This window comes from Podarcis pityusensis (assembly GCF_964106645.2).
Source record: "Podarcis pityusensis genome assembly, chromosome: 12".
NCBI classification, from domain to species: Eukaryota; Metazoa; Chordata; class Lepidosauria; order Squamata; family Lacertidae; genus Podarcis; species Podarcis pityusensis.
Window position 1 is genome coordinate 37,756,649 of NC_138037.1, and position 17,868 is coordinate 37,774,516.

A 17,868-nucleotide genomic window follows, 5' to 3' on the forward strand; every position below is an offset into this window, starting at 1 on the left:
TTCACAAAACAATGTAAGGCTAGTGTGTAACTGTAAGCTAGAGATTTTATTGGTGCTTTTATTGGTCTCATGAAACTACTCAGTTCATACTTCCTTCCAAATGATTACTATTAAACTGTTATTCATTTCTCTTTCCCTGCCCCCAGCTCTTCTGTTTCTCTAGCAGAGTTTTGCATAAGCATATGAAATAAGTTTGCATAGTGACTTCTAGGTGTCCCTGGTTTTTATGTGAGATATAATCAAGGTTTTCCTTGAGTTTGGGAAAATGATCTGTTTCAAAGATGCAGGTTTATTTTAAATCCAAAATGGCACGGAGGGACTGTAAAAGATTGACATACAAGGCCATTCAAAATGGGGGAGAGTGTGCCTTATTAAGAAAACAGGCAGTGCTGTGATGTTGAGGACTGTCAAGCAAAGGAAGATGGAACATAGCAGAAGATCAAACAGCTGAAGAATATTTATGCTGGTAAAATATTCTCCCCTGATATCCTAGAATTTACATTAATAATCAGCATACTGAAAGAAAGACAGAACCTGGTTAAGTATTGTGTCAGGGGCATCTGTTATCTAAGACTATTAAATACTACAACACTCAGAACACGTCTATGTTGTCACTGCCATAGCTATGAGCCAGACAACTAGGCTTTTACCTGAAAGGAAAAACAGTATGAAAGACAATTCAGACAAAGCACTTTAGATGAAAGTGAGGTTTCTGTAAGTGAGATCTGTGAGCCACCTATGTTGACCTCTTCCATTGGAAAATTAATTTTGATGCTGCAAAAGTGATAGCAAATCATCATTGATCCGGCATGAAGGATTGAGAAGTGCTGTGCTAAAGCGTATTGGAAAGCTCTGCTTAAAACATTAAAAAGAAAGACTTGTAGGAACATCCATCTCCCGCCCTTCCTTCCTCCAAACATTTACAGATCCAGATTGCTGTTAAAACACAGCAGCATGAACATGTTTTTCAAGGGCTATAGTTCTGGGTGGTTAAAAAAAGGAAAAATGCCAGTTTTCCCAATGCTAATATTCTATGGTTAATACTTAGTTCTATGGTTAATACTTAATTCTCTGGATAATACTTACTACTGAAAAAGACCCTGGAGAGCCACTGCCAGTCATGGTATCAGTACTGGGATAGATGAACAAATACTGGTATAGTTTGGAAAAGAGTTAACTGGCAGCTTCCTAAAATGGAATACAGTATTCGTAAGAAGAGAAGCGCTGGGACTCAAGTTGCAGCTACTAAGCACGAAGACTTTCGCCCTGATGTGTGTGAGGGGGCTAGTTGTCACTATTCAGTGCTGATAAGACGCCATTCACATGCGTACTGTTCCTTATTAATGTTTTTTTGTGCTGGGATAACAACCACCACCCTCAGTCACCATCATCATCATCATCATTGTATTTATGAAACGTATGCCCTGCACTTATCATTCCAATATTCTACAAGGCAGCCATCTGTAAGTACCACAAAGGGTTGATACAATGCCCAATTTAAAATAGCAAATGAATATTTTTATATTGTAAAACCAAGTAGATGTGATAATCCAGCTGAATTATTTATAGCCTACTAAGCTTCTTAAAAGTATCTAAAAGCTTCCCTAAACAATAAGAGTAATAACTTGAAAAAGATTTTGCACTACTTTCGGAAAAGAAGATTTACAGGGTAATAATGCTCAGTAGGCATGTTTCCTTGCGTAATGCACCCCAAAGAACAGGGCCTATGACAAAAAAGACCCTCTTACATTCCTCTCAATTTCCACATACCTTCAGTGCAGCCATTACAATTTTGAGGTATGAATGGGCTCATATTCATAATACTCAGTACAGTGGTACCTCGGGTTACAGACGCTTCAGGTTACAGATGCTTTAGGTTACAGACTCTTCTAACCCAAAAATAGTACCTCGGGTTAAGAACTTTGCTTCAGAATGAGAACAGAAATCGTGCTCTGACGGTACAGCTGCAGCGGGAGGCCCCATTAGCTAAAGTGGTACTTCAGGTTAAGAACAGTTTCAGGTTAAGAACGGACCTCCCGAACAAATTAAGTTCTTAACCCGAGGTACCACTGTAATCAATAAGGCATGTGCTTCCAAATTACTCTAATTTACCTCTTGTTTTTAGTAGGCAGCCCTATGTCACTGTAATACTGAGCAAGATGGAATACCTGCGATACTAAGTTTTTTTAAAAAATCAAAATATGGAATCCCTGTATCTCTATGTGTATTCTCATAATTTGGCTTGAGCACTGAATGGAAGAGAATTCTGCTGCCCGTTGACTCACCAAAAGCTCTTCATGCAGCACCCTTGGATTTTTTTGGTGGTCTTCCATGTTGCTATTAAAGAGGCACAACCCTGTTTATTTTTGAACACCAGACCAGATTTCAGACTAAGGCTGGTGTGGCTACAAGTCGTATTACTCACTGGGGATATTTAGTCATATATCTTGTGAATGGAGCCCATTAAAATATTTTAAGCAAGTTCAGAATGTTTTGATTTTCAGATTATTTGAACCTCATTTGAGAGTAAAAAAAATTGGAGGGAAAAGTGCTTTTTCAAAAGCGATAGTCGATAATGATTTCATATGAAAATGTAATGATTCCTAGAGTAGGTGAGACTCCAAAATTCAGAGAACTGGAAGACAGCCTGTCTCTTATTATTCAGCTCTGACGGAAGAGAAGTAGTACCGATATCTGCCCTGAGACTGCACTTCCTTAAGGGATTACCTCCTTAGAAACATCTTTGGGCAATTCAGAGACTGGCATCTATAGAGGGCTGAACAAAACTCCCCCTCTGTGTCTCTAGGTAAAGTTGAATCCATGTCCCGTTCCATTTGTGGTGTCACAAAATTCATGAATAAAGCTGGCTAATGAGAACCAGGTAGAAAATTCCTACATCTGCAACATGATGTAGAAGAGTAAAATGGTTTAACTAACCACAACAGCAACTGAATATGGATGAGCTATCCTATTCTTGCCTCAACTTAATTTGGAATTTATTTTTAATTAAAAAAACAACAACAATAGGAATAGAGGAAATAATTTGTCTCAGTCAATCCAGTAGTTTAAGGAGGGAAACGCTTCTCTAAAACATATATTCCATTTGTGCTCCAAAATGATACAATCCTAGGAGGACAGTATCACAAGAAAATTAATATAAGGGGAAATGATAAATCTGTGTGCTTATGAAAAGCTCCAGTCAAAACTCTGTTGTTCTCTGTAAGAGAGCAAAAACTGAACAGAAAACCTAATAAATGCTGAGTTTGTGAAGTTACCCTGTGTATTGTGTTTTAAAGGTTTGTAAATTGCCTTAGGTGCCTTTAGACAGAGAGTGCATTTTATAAATAAAATAAGTGAAAATATGTCATTATATGTGGTTTGGAGTGCTATAAAGCATGATAAATAGTTTTCACTGCACTTTCATCTTCTCCATTCTGGCTGATGGAAATCCTGCATTCTGTGATGCAACAACTGTTTTTGTTTCCTCTTGGGGGGGATGACAACATTTAAGAATGATTGCAAAACCATAGAGTTTTGGCTTCCGTCCTTGACGAAAAGGGAACACTCTTTAGTCCGAATTGAGACACAGCTTCCCTTGTTAGTTCCTCATCTGAAGCTCTATTCCTCTTTGTAACGTCATAAAAATGTTCTGCTTTTTGTAAAAACAAAACAATAAAACAGTGAAGAAGAACTGCTGGCACCTTGTGGTAAATGTCTGAATGAACGTTCAAATGATTATTTGAATTATTAATTGCACTTGTTCTTTCCTGATCATAGCTGGATTTTTGGCACCTATATTTGTCTTATCCCTCCGGCTTGGTTTTTCTTTACAGTAATCCCCTGTAGGATAAACTGTACACTGGGGCCACAGTCTACTGCCAGAAATGAGTAATTTATGGGCCTCTCTTAATCCCAGCCAGCATGGTCAGGGATGATGGGCGTTGTTGCCTAACAATATTTTAGCTACACCAGATCTAGACAACAAAGAACTGGAGATTCTCTGTTGTTGGCTTGGATCAGGCATAGGCAAACTCGGCCCTCCAGATTTTTTGGGGACAACAACTCCCATCATCCCTAGCTAACAGGACCAGTGGTCAGGGATGATGGGAATTATAGTTCCAAAACATCTGGAGGACCGAGTTTGCCTATGCCTGGCTTGGATAATGAGCAAAACTCAATGTGAGATAACTGAACATTGATGAGGCTAAGGACTATGGCCAAACTCCTTTAAGGATCACCTAAAAATACAGATTTGCTGAACAAGACAAGGTTTATTTGGCAAAACATAGTTTATTAAACTATTTTTTTACTGACAAAAATAGAAGCCTATCTCTTTAGATATTTATCTACAGTGGTACCTCGCAAGACGAATGCCTCACAAGACAAAAAACTCGCTAGACGAAAGGGTTTTTTGTTTTTTGAGCTGCTTCGCAAGACGATTTTCCCTATGGGCTTGCTTCGCAAGACGGAAACGCCTTGCAAGTTTGTTTCCTTTTTCTTAACACCGTTAATACAGTTGCGACTTGACTTCGAGGAGCAACTCATAGAACGCAGTGTACATAGTAGCCTTTTTTGAGGTTTTTAAAGACTTTGGTGATTTTTTAAGCTTTTCCAAAACTTTCCCGACACCGTGCTTCGCAAGACGAAAAAAATCGCAAGACGACAAAACTCGCGGAACGAATTAATTTCGTCTTGCGAGGCACCACTGTAATTGCTTCCAGTGGCGTGCAGTGAAATTTTTCGTAGAGGAACAGTTAGGGCCAGATGTGCCCACTCACAAGGATGATGTGAGGGGGCCACGACATCATAAGCATTGTGCCTCCCTAAGCTGGCCAGACACTTCCTGGGCTTTGGGAAGGAGACACCAGGCTTTAATACTTTAATTTAGCAGGAATATTTAGGGGACTAGCCTAGTCTTCCTAGTCCATTGACTGATTGCTTCTCAAGCTGTGCAGGGGAAATATTACCATATTGGCCCGAATATAAGCTGCACCTTTAAAACTCAAGGGGGGAGGGGGGAAAAGACAATACCTGAATATAAGCTGCTTCCACAGGCGCTCACACCCGTTCCGCTTTACCGTATGTCTGTTTCAGCAGCGATATCGTAAAAGCCAATTTTTGTAAGGTTGCAAATTTAAGCAAATTTGTTTTTTTTAAAAGTGTGGCTTATATTCGGGCCAATATGGTATCTAGTTTGGTTTCTCCTTCAGGTTAGATTTTAGGAGATTGAACTGAATGCCTGAACATGGTTTGTCCTGTGGTTTATGGTTTGCTTGGGAGAGCCAAACTATGACAAAATACAAAGCAATTTCACACTGGTTTCAGTGTGTATGTGTGTGGAAGGGTAAGTGGCTGCTTGCTGTTGTTGAGGAACACAAATACAAAGCCTTTTCATGGAAATTGTTTTCCACTTCTTTGGGTCCTAGCCAAAGTATCCGCTGAAAATAACACAAATGAGGTAGTTAAAGTAACATTTAGTTTGCTTAAATATATTAAATATCTTGCCTCGTGTGGTGCAGTGGCTAGAATGCTAGGGAGATCCAGGTGCTTGATCAGAAAGCAAATGTAAAAATAATGTGTTATCTGGATTCTACATTATTCATGCCTTCATATAACAGCAGGCATAGATGCTGATGGCCAGAATTGCAATTTTATTAGAATTATTAGAATTCTCTGTTTAAAAGGCATTATTAGAAAATCAAGAATACTTCAGAATGTAGAGCCTTTTTTAAGCATGTGGGAGTGGGTGAGCCACCTCATGATGACTTTTCCACTTGCAAAGAAAGGTGGTGTGAATGAGTCCCTGATGTGAAAATTGTGAATCACTTTGTTCATCTAAAAGTGCTATGAAAATACTGAAAATGCTTAATAATGATATCAGACATCGTGACTGAGTTTCAAAAGTTGGAAGATATACATAATCATATGATGCAGTGCACACATACCATTTGAATGGGAATGCCCATCAGCTTTGGGTTGGGGGCCCAGACCCCTCAAATATTTTATTGTGGGGGCCAAAGACCCCACAGCCCTTAGGCGTTGGCTCCTATGTGACTGTGCCATGCTAAACTAAGTTATAGTTTGGCTTAGCATGTCCTCCAAACCCGGGCTCAGGGATGAGCTTTCTCAACACTGTCACCCTGGTTTGTTTTGGCGCAATATAGCATGTGAACTGGGCTAAGACGCCATGTAGAACCAAGTTCTGATGCTGGGATGCTAGATACGGAATCGTTTGAGTTATGCATTGTTCTTTATGAAGCAAAATCACTTATTTGAAACCTCATCTATTCTTACAACAACAGATAATGGTCTGAGGAAAGACCAGCTATTTTTTTTGCATGGATAATCACAGAAGAAGGAAAACAATCACACTCAAAGTGCCCTCCTTGTTATGGCTGTCAGTAGTATGCTATAATGTCTTAATAGGCCAAAGATGCAGAACAAACTAGATTGACAACCGAGGCAAAATTAAAACAAACCAAACAAAACAGAAGGAAGACAAAATCAACCAAAGCTTTAAAGATAATCAACCAAATACTAGTTGGAATTAATGGCCCTTTGAGTGTGCTGCGATGCTTGCCAAGTTCAGACCCTCTGGCATTTTACCAAAGATAGTGAATGAAAATGCAAGAGGCCTTCTCAAGAGTGATTCCTGATGTGGTTTTTTGGGACCTTTGCCTTCAGTACTGATGGCAAGCTACCCTGGCTAATCTCAATTGCCACCAGGGGGTTATATAGCATGGGATTGCTGTGAAGTTAGATAAAAACTAAATGTTTGCCCTGTGTGTGTATAAGATTAAAATGAAGGAATCATGTTGTTTAGTGAAAACAGTTTCCTTGGGAACACTGGAATCGTTTTACGTTGCTGCATGATGTAATTAGCTGGGTTCAACATTTAAAGTGGGGGTAACCATATGAGTATAAATAAATACAAATTCTCATTTCCCAGCCCTGTGCATGTTTACTTGGAAAGGATGAACTCAGCGGGGCTTACTCTCGAGTAAACATGCATAGGATTTTGGACTGATTACTTTTCATTGTCCCCTAATTCAGGTCCATGCAAAAAAGCTGAAGCCAAAATTATTTGGATTCCTCTGTTTCAGGAGGGGGAGGAAGTCTGCATGAAGGGAGTACAGCCAAAATGCATAAAATTATGAGTTGGCTGGGAAAAGTGAGCAGGGAATAGTTGCTTACCCTTTCAGATAATGCGAAAAGTATGACAAGGGCACCCAATGAAAATAACACATAGCAGGTTTCAAACAAACAAAAGGATTGTTGTTTCCGCACATAGGTGACCTGGGGAACTCTTTGCAAGCCGAAGAAGAAACAGCCAAGACAAAAAAAAATGGAATTTAAGAAAGGAGTCGATAACCTCAAGGAAGGAAGGAATTTCAATAGCTACTAAAACCGTCTTTGCACTTTCTCTTATCCTGAGGTAGGAGCTTCAACCTTGGATTTATTTACACAAGTCGGGGGTTAATCCAAGGCTGAAGTGACAAATTGCCTCTGGATGATATGGGGCTCTCCACTTTGTGTCCGAAGTGACAGTCTAGGAAACACCAGTGTCATTATCTGAAAAAGCATTCAAAGTTAAACATTAACTTGAGCAGAATTTGAGATGAAAAGCAAGATGTGAAGGTGACTGTGAAATTCTATTCATGTCTACTCAGAAGTAAGTCCTGTTGTTAAGAATATGCCCTGCTTGATCAGACCACTGTCCTCATGGTAGCAAACCAGATGCCCATGGGAAGGCCTGGAAGCAGAACCTGAGCGCAACAGGTCTCTGCTCCCCACATGTAGTTCCCAGCAACCGGGGCATTCAGGGGCATAGTGCCCTGGCAGTGGAAGCAGAGCAGAGCCCTTGTGCCTAATGACCATGCCTTAACAGCCTTCTTCTCCACGAATTTGTCTAATCTTCTTATAAAGCCATCCAAGCTAGTGACCATTAACACAACTTGTGGGAGCCAAAGCCATAGGTTAACTATGGAACTCAGTACAAGGACACTGACTCGCTCAGGCAAATGTCTATAGGACTGCACTTAGGAACTGTGTTCCTGTTCGCAGACCAGTTGTCTTAATGATTCCTCCATTAGAAGAATTGTATCGGTATCTCACAGTTCACCTGACCACAAGAAACACATATTTGTGTTACGTGGTTTGCAACACCAAAGTCATACCCTCCAACATTTCGCCAATGCAAATACGGATGCCCTATTCCACCACCATTACAGTGGTACCTTGGCTGTCGAACGGCTTGGCTCCCAAATGCCACAAACCTGGAAGTAAGTGTTCTGGTTTGCAAACGTTTTCCAGAAGCCGAACTTCTGACGCAGCTTCTGAGGCTTCTGATTGAGTGCAGGAAGCTCCTGCAGCCAATCAGAAGCCGCGCCTTGGTATTTGAACGGTTCCGGGAGTTGAACAGACTCCCGGAACAGATTAAGTTCGACAACCAAGGTTGTTGTTGTTATATTTATACATCACCCATCTGACTGGGTTGCCCCAGCCGCTCAGGGTAGCTTTTAACGTATATAAAAACATAATAAAACGTTAAACATTAAAGAACTTCCTTATAGAAGGGCTGCCTTCAGATGGCTTGGGGGTTGGATAACTCCATCATCCCCAACATTTCTCCAGTGTAAATAGGGGCATCCTACCATACGCTCAAACATTTCTCCAATGGAAATAGGGATGTCCTAAGGCAGGGGCAAAAGGAGGCTGCATTTCACCTGGGTCAAAGACACAGTTTAGCATACCATCCCATGCAAAGTTGCATACACACCCTCAAAGGTAGGGAGCCTCAATGGCACCCCTCTGGTGGCTTCACCCAGGTAAAAAAAAACTGGCTAGCCCCCCGCCCCCCAGCTACAGTTCTGCCTAAGGAATAGCAGAACATTTCGGGATCAAATCAGAAACCAGGATGGTTTCTGTAAATCTGGGACTGTCCCTGGGAAATATAGGCACTTGGAGGATCTGCAAATTTTGCATATATTTGGAAGGGCCTTCTCAGCAAAGCCTCTGTTGAAATAGAACAGAAGAGTGAGAAGGTAACACTTCAGAAGCCTTCAGATTTTCAGCTGAGGCTAATTCGTAACTCTCTCATCAGGCCTTAATGAATTGAGTGTTGAGCTAATTCAAATGTGTTATGGCCAGCCACATGCCAGAACCTGTCACTTGAGCAGTCAGTTTTATGATGAGTTCCAAGTTAGCAACTGATGAGGCTCTTAACTTTTTGTCTTTCCACTTCACTATGCATTTGGAAATGGATCATTCAGCAAGACAGATCAATTAGACCACTAAGCTAAGGTAGAACAGATACGACATTTTGTTCACACTTAGATAACTGAATGGGAAAAGAGAATTGTTTATATAAGATATTCAGTCAAAATTGCCTTTGTCACTAGTCTTGTATGGTACTAGTTTGTACCAGTCAACTGTTTGTTTTCTTAAAACCATGATTGCATCTCCTTGCAGTTTTTATGCACAGGTTGGGAGTAGCTTCGAGCCTAATTAATGTGAAAAACACCCTACATAATTTTTAAAACACTGGGGGGGGGGTCTCTACAGGAATTGTTGGGTTACTTATAGGCACCTATGTTTTACAACTGTAATTTAAAAATCTGTATAATTGGACCACATGGCTCAAAGATAGTAATTGGATACAGAAGACTTAATTTCCAGGTCGCCAGCACAATACTGGCTTAAGGCTATTTCACCTATATAGGTCTATATGAAAATGAATAGGCAGATTTCTCACCCCATTTCCTATAGGGCAAATGTCAACAACTTGAAACAAAAAAAGAGCCCTCTACTGCAGTTGACACTAACTGACTTTGACAATCTCACCTGAGAGGTACTGGATAGAATAGGAAGAAGGCTTAGGAAATCTCTAGAGGTTTCATAGCGGGCAACATTGATATGAGGACTTAGACAAATATTTCACAATCGCATGCCTCAAGGATATTGCTAAAGTCATGCCCCACCTAAATATGGGAATCACATGTCTGTTGTCCCCATTGTAGGTTCTGAAACATACAAATACATTACAGTTCGAAACACTTTTACTCTACTACATGCAGATTTAAAACAGATTTGATCTGTTTTTCTGCTGTGCAAGTATGCAATAAGAATACAGTGGTACCTAAGGTTAAGAACCTAATTTGTTCTGGAGGTCCATTCTTAACCTGAAACTGTTATTAACCTGAGGTACAACTTTAGCTAATGGGGCCTCCTGCTGCCGCCATGCGATTTCTGTTCTCATTCTGAGGTAAAGTTCTTAACCCGAGGTACTATTTCTGGGTTAGCGGAGTCTGTAACCTGAAGCGTCTGTAACCTGAGGTACCACTGTACTGATGCAGTGTTGGAGTTCCACAATCAAATGGCCTGACTTTTCTCATTTATTTTAAGCAGTCACAAGAAGCTGTGATTTTGATCAGCATAGTGGCATTCGGGGAGCAGGAGTTAACTCTTCGCCCCATCCCGTTTTCCTGATCAAATTTACATCCTGAAACTCTTGCATCCTGAAGCACTTGTATTGTGCCAGCTTTTCCCATTGGATTTAATGCTGGGAGAGGGATTTAGATCTGGAAAATGACATACTGGTAAAGGTGAATTCCTCCAGTCCATCAAACTCCTGCTGTAATCAAAATTAGAGCCCTGCAGTTGTTTTAAAATAGGAACATCATCACATATCTCCTGTATTGCCAATAGTTTGGCATTCTCTGATTTTGATCAGTTTTTTTTTTTTTAAAGCAATTTATTAAGTTTTACAATAAAAATAAACATAGTAAACAATGTAACATTGATCTTAACATATTTTCACATTTTCTTTAGACTTCCTCACATCTCCCGCTCCCATTTTCATCGTTATAACGTTTTGTCAGCAATTTATCATCTTATTTTAAAATTCTTATATCCCTTATATTTCATAATCTTATAGTTCTCAAAAGGAGCTAAGTTTCACAATCTTACTTATTTTCTTAAAAACTTCTAAATTTAGTGGTGCTCAGTTATTTTGATCTAGCGTCTTGTTTAGCATTCACTCAAATTACAATACTTTTGTAAATAGTTCTTAAATTTCTTCCAGTCCTCCTCAATCCTCTCTTCTCCCAGGTCACGGATTCTGCCGGTCATTTCAGCCAGTTCCATGTAGTCTATCAGTTGTATCTGCCATTCTTCCAGTGTGGGTAGATCTTGAGTTTTCCAATATTTTGCGAGAAGTATCCTTGCTGCTGTTGTTGCATACATAAAGAATGTCTGGTCCTTCTTTGCCACCCCTTGGCCGACAATACCCAAAAGGAAGGCCTCTGGTTTCTTAGTGAAGGTATATTTAAATACCTTTTTCAGTTCATTATAAATCATTTCCCAGAACGCCTTCACTTTAGGGCAAGTCCACCAGAGGTGGAAGAACGTTCCCTCACACTCTTTGCATTTCCAACACTTATTATCAGACAGGTGGTAAATTTTGGCAAGTTTGACTGGGGTCATATACCATCTATAAATCATTTTCATTACATTTTCTTTCAGAGCGTTACATGCAGTAAATTTCAATCCATTGTTCCACAACCTCTCCCAGTCCTCAAACATGATATTATGCCCAATATCCTGTGCCCACCTTATCATAGCCGATTTAACCGTTTCATCTTGTGTATTCCATTTCAACAGCAAGTTATACATCCTTGAAAGTACCTTAATCTTTGGTTCTAACAATTCTGTTTCTAATTTCGATTTCTCCACCTGGAACCCTAGTTTTTTATCATTTTTAAAAACTTCTTTAATCTGAGCGTAATGTAACCAATCTCGCACTTTGTCTTTCATTTTCTCCAAACTCTGCAATTTCCAATTGTCTCCATCCTTTTCTAGTATTTCCCAATATTTTGGCCATTTAGCCTCCATATTGGGTGATTTTGATCAGTTTTTGTGCCTTCAAATGCTATCTTGAGGTATTTTCTCCCCACTCAGAGCTATCTTATTCCAGAATAATTTTGGCATCTCGCTTCACAGTGAGGCATGCTCTGTCTCTATCAATGTAGCCTTGTGGATAAAATTTCTCTATGGTTCTGTCCACTATAAAAACATAGGACACCCAAGTCGAACTGAACACTGAATAACTCCACATGGTTTTTGCAGTGGTCTGTGACCGAAAGGGTTCACTGGAAGCAATTTGCAAAGAAGTCCTTAGGAAACCACCTGGATGGTTATTTTAAATTAAAAAAGGAAGAGATGTCACATTTTTTTAAAAAAATAAAAAAAAATAATGCTAGGTTTAAGTCTTTGTACATGTGATAGTCATTAAAGCTTATTTAACCCTGAAATTTGCTGGCCCTCTTGATTCCACTGGGACTAGAAGGATCTTGGGTTGAAAAGGAAAAATAATGTCTGTGAAAATGAGTCTTCCCTCAATGGAGAACAATTATTTCAGAATTATTCTCGCCCATACAAATGGTAATATAGACATATATATTTTTCCAGCTTATGCAATCTATAGTTTGCAACACATCACATAGATTAGTTCAGATAGAGCAGCTCGATTTAAGATGATTTGATACCATTCTAATCAGTGGAACTAGCATCAGCTGAAATTCAAGCACTCCGGTTGTGAACCGTAGCTGTAGTATAGAAATGACTCTGCACCAGTTGTAATCAGTCAGTGAGAAAGTTGTTTTGGATGCGAAACACAGAAAAGAGAGGATAGGCAAAGAGAAATTGTTAACTTACCAAAAGTTATTAGAGTGGAATCAAGGAGACTGCAAAGTGAAAACAAGGGAATAACTAACAAGAGGAAACCAATGGTTTTCTCACTTACAGTTTACTTGGTATAGAACAAAAAAAGACTGACTTTGAAATACAATTGTGTGCGGATGGTGGACATGTTATTGCGAAAATGTATGAATTACTGTTGAAAATTGAAATGCAAGAAGAACAAGTTAAAGAACAGTGGGAACATATGTGGACCAAAGGTTAAAATACACACTGTGTTAGGATTTAAAAGAAAACTTGTATAAAATGACGTGTCAATGGTATTTAACTCCCGAGAAGCTATTTAGAATGTATAAAAATATTCCAAATAAGTGTTGGAATTGTGGTGAAGGTGGAAGGACATTTTACCATGATTGGTAGACATGTAAAAAAAGCCAAAAAAAAATTGGACATGTATACATACACTGATACAGAGATTTTTGAAGGTTAATTTTCAACTGAAACCAGAGCTCTTCCTGCTAGGGTTTATGGACATACCATTAGAAAAAGACTATGGAACTTCGTTTCAGTATATGATTATGGCAGCAAAACTTTTATATGCACAAAGATGGAAAGGCTCATCATTGCCAACTATGGAGGAATGGACTTAGCTGAGATGTCGTAATTGACATGTTTAATCAGAGAAAAGCCGTTGTTAACATTTACTAAAGATTTGAAACCTCTTGTAGACTTTTTGCGTGAAAAACAAAATGAACTATTGGCATTGGGGTTTGAGGATTGAAGATAATTTTAGATTATAGAAAGTGGCTTTACTCGGTGTTATGTTGGTGTGGATGAGTTGAATAATGTTTATCTATAGCAAACAGATGAAGAATCAGAGGGTCTTTATTTTCTTAACTTCCTTCCTTCCTTCTTTTTCTTTATCTCCTCTCTCTTTCTCTCCCCTTCATCCCTTCTCTATTTTTCCATCCTTTTCTCTTTCTCTCTTTTCCTTTTCCTCTCCTCCCCTCCCCTTTCTTTTCCCCTTTTTCTTTTCGGCCTGTCTTTTTATTTAGATTAACATTTTAGTTTTGATTAAAAAGAGAATAGATAATCTTTGTATCCCCTTCCCCAAACTCTAATAAAATTTATTTTTAAAAAACAGAGAAAGTTGCTGATCAAATGTCTTGATCCTGAGCATGTTTTCTTGGATGTAAGTCCCACTTAACTCCAGCAGAACCTACTTCACGGTGAATTTAGGGCTTGTACGTAGGCGCTGTTTGTTTGTTTGTACGTAGGTGTGCACAAATGTATTTTTAATTAAACAACGATCTGTTTCAAGTTATGGATACACGTTCTAGACTTTTAAACATTTTAAATGCTTTTTCCCCGTGCTTGCTTCAGCTGATGGTGCTCTTGCCAAATAATTACTGGGTGGTGTGATTTTCAAAGCGTACACATTGCTCCTTTGTGCAGAGATACGAGCTTTGCAGCCAGAGTAGTGGAATTGTTAACCGTGCTTACATCAGACAGCTGTGATATCTGCCACACCACCCTCTCCCCAAGGATGAGATACGCTGCAGGGAGGGGGGCTATAAACATTCCTCAGCTAGTCTGCAAAATTGGAGCCATGGGCACTGTTCTGAAGTTGGATCCCTTTGGAATTAAAATATCATTTGCTTCCCATCCCATCAGCCTCTATTCTTCAGAACGTCTGGATGTTAGAAATACTGTATATGAGGAATGCAAGGAGAAGAGAAAGGGAAGGAGAATAGAAAGGAATAAAGTTAATACACACATGAAAAGGTGCAGCTTTGGTATCTGAGTGAGATTTCCTCTGGACTACAGGAAATCCTACATCATTTACAGGTCACAGGAAGGAAAATGGGATAACAGTGTTTCCTGTAAGGATTTGGGGGGGGGGTGTCAACAGACCTTGAAAATACCTGAGTTGGAAGCGACTTTTTAATACCCTCAAACCAGTCGTCTTGTTTTTAACTCTATTTAAGCATTTAGCTTCATTCAAAAAGACATTTTGATTGAGAAATAGTTGATCCTGAATTGTTCCTCCGCTCACCTGTGTAACGACCACAGAACGGATAACCGAGGTGCCGAAATGTAATGCATCTTTTCCCCAAGTATGTTTAGAAAAGTGTGATGTGTAGTAGATGAACCTTTTATTAATTTTATGAAACCTATTAATTATGATGCAATGTTGAATTCACTGACCACCACATTCTATTGAACGCCCCTTTCCTTTTGAAAGGTTCTGTACTATAAGACAATATTTATAGTTAGTATACAGGTCCAGTATTGTAGCCTGTTGCACAGGGAGGCACTTTGGAGAACAGAATCGTGTGCAGGGACCCCAACTTCACTGTACAGGGGTGCTTTCTTCCTAGGAGCCAGTGTTGGAAACTACACCATTGGGGATGCTGGATTGGGGCTGTGGAAAAGAAATATAAGCAACCACGCAAAAAAGATTTCTGGAACCGACAAAGAATGAACATGGGTGTAATCCTATTTTCAGGTTGATATAAGAATATTGTGCATCCGGCAGTTGTCAGCTTCCTTGTGTCAGTGAAAACATTTAACAGGAAGGGTTGAGCAGCAAATAAACCTCTTTCCTGCTTGTCTCAAATATGCAATACAATCCCCTGCATGTGCTGCCATGGCTATAGCACATGGGTAGGCAAACTAAGGCCCGGGGGCTGGATCCGGCCCAATCGCCTTCTCAGTCCGGCCCGCAGACAGTCCAGGAATCAGCGTGTTTTTACATGAGTAGAATGTGTCCTTTTATTTAAAATGCATCTCTGGGTTATTTGTGGGGCCTGCCTGGTGTTTTTATATGAGTAGAATGTGCCCTTTTATTTAAAATGCATCTCTGGGTTATTTGTGGGGCATAGGAATTCGTTCATTCCCCCCCCCTCAAAATATAGTCCAGCCCCCCACAAGGTCTGAGGGACAGTGGACTGGCCCCCTGCTGAAAAAGTTTGCTGACCCCTGCTATAGCAGATAAGGCTGGGCTATAGCCATACCTTCTAGAGATGGATGAGCCCCACACTTCCATCAAATTGATTTGAAAAATCACCTGACACGTTCCAGAAAAAGAAACATATTTTTATTTTATTCTATTACGATTTGGGATTATTTTTCTGAGCCTTTGGGGTTGCCACATGTCCTCTTTTCCCAGGACACACCCTCTTTTTCACGAGCACAGTCGTCATAGTGATCCCGAGTTAAAAGCAGAAGTTGGCAAATGTGCCCTCTTTTTTTGCTTTTCAAAATATGGCAGCCCTAGAACGATCGTATGTTCAGTCTCTTGCTTGTGCCCCATTGAATGCACTCAGTAGAGGAAAATTAAGAGGCCACAGGGGCAAAATGAAGCCTCTCCCCAGTGGAGGACCCACATGTAAATAATGGAAATGAATGAAGGCACAGTGGTACCCCAGGTTACATACGCTTCAGGTTACAGACACTGCTAACCCAGAAATAGTACCTCGGGTTAAGAACTTTGCTTCAGGATGAGAACAGAAATCGTGCTCCTGCAGCGCGGTGGCAGCAGGAGGCCCCATTAGCTAAAGTGGTGCTTCAGGTTAAGAACAGTTTCAGGTTAAGTACGGACCTCCGGAACGAATTAGGTACCTAACCTGTGGTACCACTGTACCATGCAGTGTGCAGCCTGTCGTTTTACACACTTGCAGATGCTGAGGTGCGTTCTGAACTGCGATAACATGTTACCAGACCGTTACAGTTTTTAGATGTGTGTTTAACTAAAAGAGCAAACAGATTCTTGGCTTTTAAAGCCATATAAGAGAGGCTATTGCAGAGTAAATGGGTGCAGTAACTCATACATCAGTCATTAGCAATGTCTGACCAGAGACAGGGGTTGGGTCCTGGTAGTGATCATTGGTCTGTATATAAGGGTGTTACAGGCATGCCCTATTTTCATCTGTAGGAACTTGGAGACTATGTGAGTTATGGCTTTTGCTTTTTTTAATGGTTTTGCTTTCCTTTTATTTATGAACCCGCCATCCTACGTTAGGAATGGTATTAGAAACATTTATTCAGTTGTTGGGTTTTTTTTAAAAAAAAAAAAACTCTTAAAACCAGATATTCCAAATCATATCTATAAGTACCATGTCGTCTTTGAAATTTGGCTCCCAAGATTTAAACGCATTGAAATCCTTAAGAAAAAAATTAGAACTGAACAACCCGAACATTTTTATTTTTTTTACAGGAGACTTGCAATCGTTATATTTTTATTATTTTGTTTATAAAATGTATACCCCATCCTTTAGAATATTATTTTGCAGGGCAACTGGGAAATAAAAACAGAGGTGCTTCTGCATGTTGTACAGTTGAAAGTAGCATGGAAATAAAAGAAAGCTTTAGAGTGATTAAACTTCTTTTTATTATGTTACAGAAGATGAGAAATCAATAACTGGTCATTCAGACATAAATGAGTTATGCAGGCCAATGACACAATGAACCAAACTTTATAACTACATATGATACTGTCAAGCCACCGACTTCAGTGGCGCCAGGAATAATTATGGCTGATCACCTCTAATTCCAAGTTGTTTCACTTGGTAACATTGTCACTTTCACTGGCCACATAGTATTAGTATCAAGTGAGTTTGCCCGATCCACAGAAAGGAATATGCCCTCCTTTATTTCCCTCCTTACCCAACTCGCAGCCATAGATATTAGTCCCCAGAGATAGCAACAATTCATAGCTGTAACCAAACTGTCTGAAAATAACAGAGATGTTTTCTTAAATTTAAGTGATGGTCATGCCCATCGAGCTGGGAAAAAGTGATTTATCTTACGGGGGATATTTATTCTTCACCTCTGTAGAAGCATCATTTATGACAGCGGCTCCTGCTGCTGCAATTTGCACAACGGAAGCATCTTAGAAATGGGCTGCTGTTAAAATAATGGCAGCCACACAAGGTGCTTTTACACTACAACACTTTAGCAGTCCTCATAAGGTATTCTCCTGCAATGTGCTACAAGCGATGGTGTGCTGCAGTTATTTTCCCATCCACATCTCAGAGGCACATCACTCTCTTTCACTTCCCATAACTCCTGAGCAACTAGTAGTGTGAAATGTTAAAATCAAGTGGTACATAGATAACTGGTATTCTGTAGCCAAGCCCTCCAGCTTTTTATTAGACATTAGTTGGCTAG

The 17,868-nt window shown here is 39.8% G+C and overlaps 1 protein-coding gene across 8 annotated transcripts in view; it reads left to right on the forward strand.

Annotated features, from left to right (window-relative positions):
• Positions 1 to 17,868, forward strand: part of CREB5 (cAMP responsive element binding protein 5) — a 263,319-nt gene that overhangs the window by 146,006 nt on the left and 99,445 nt on the right. The window lies entirely within an intron of this gene.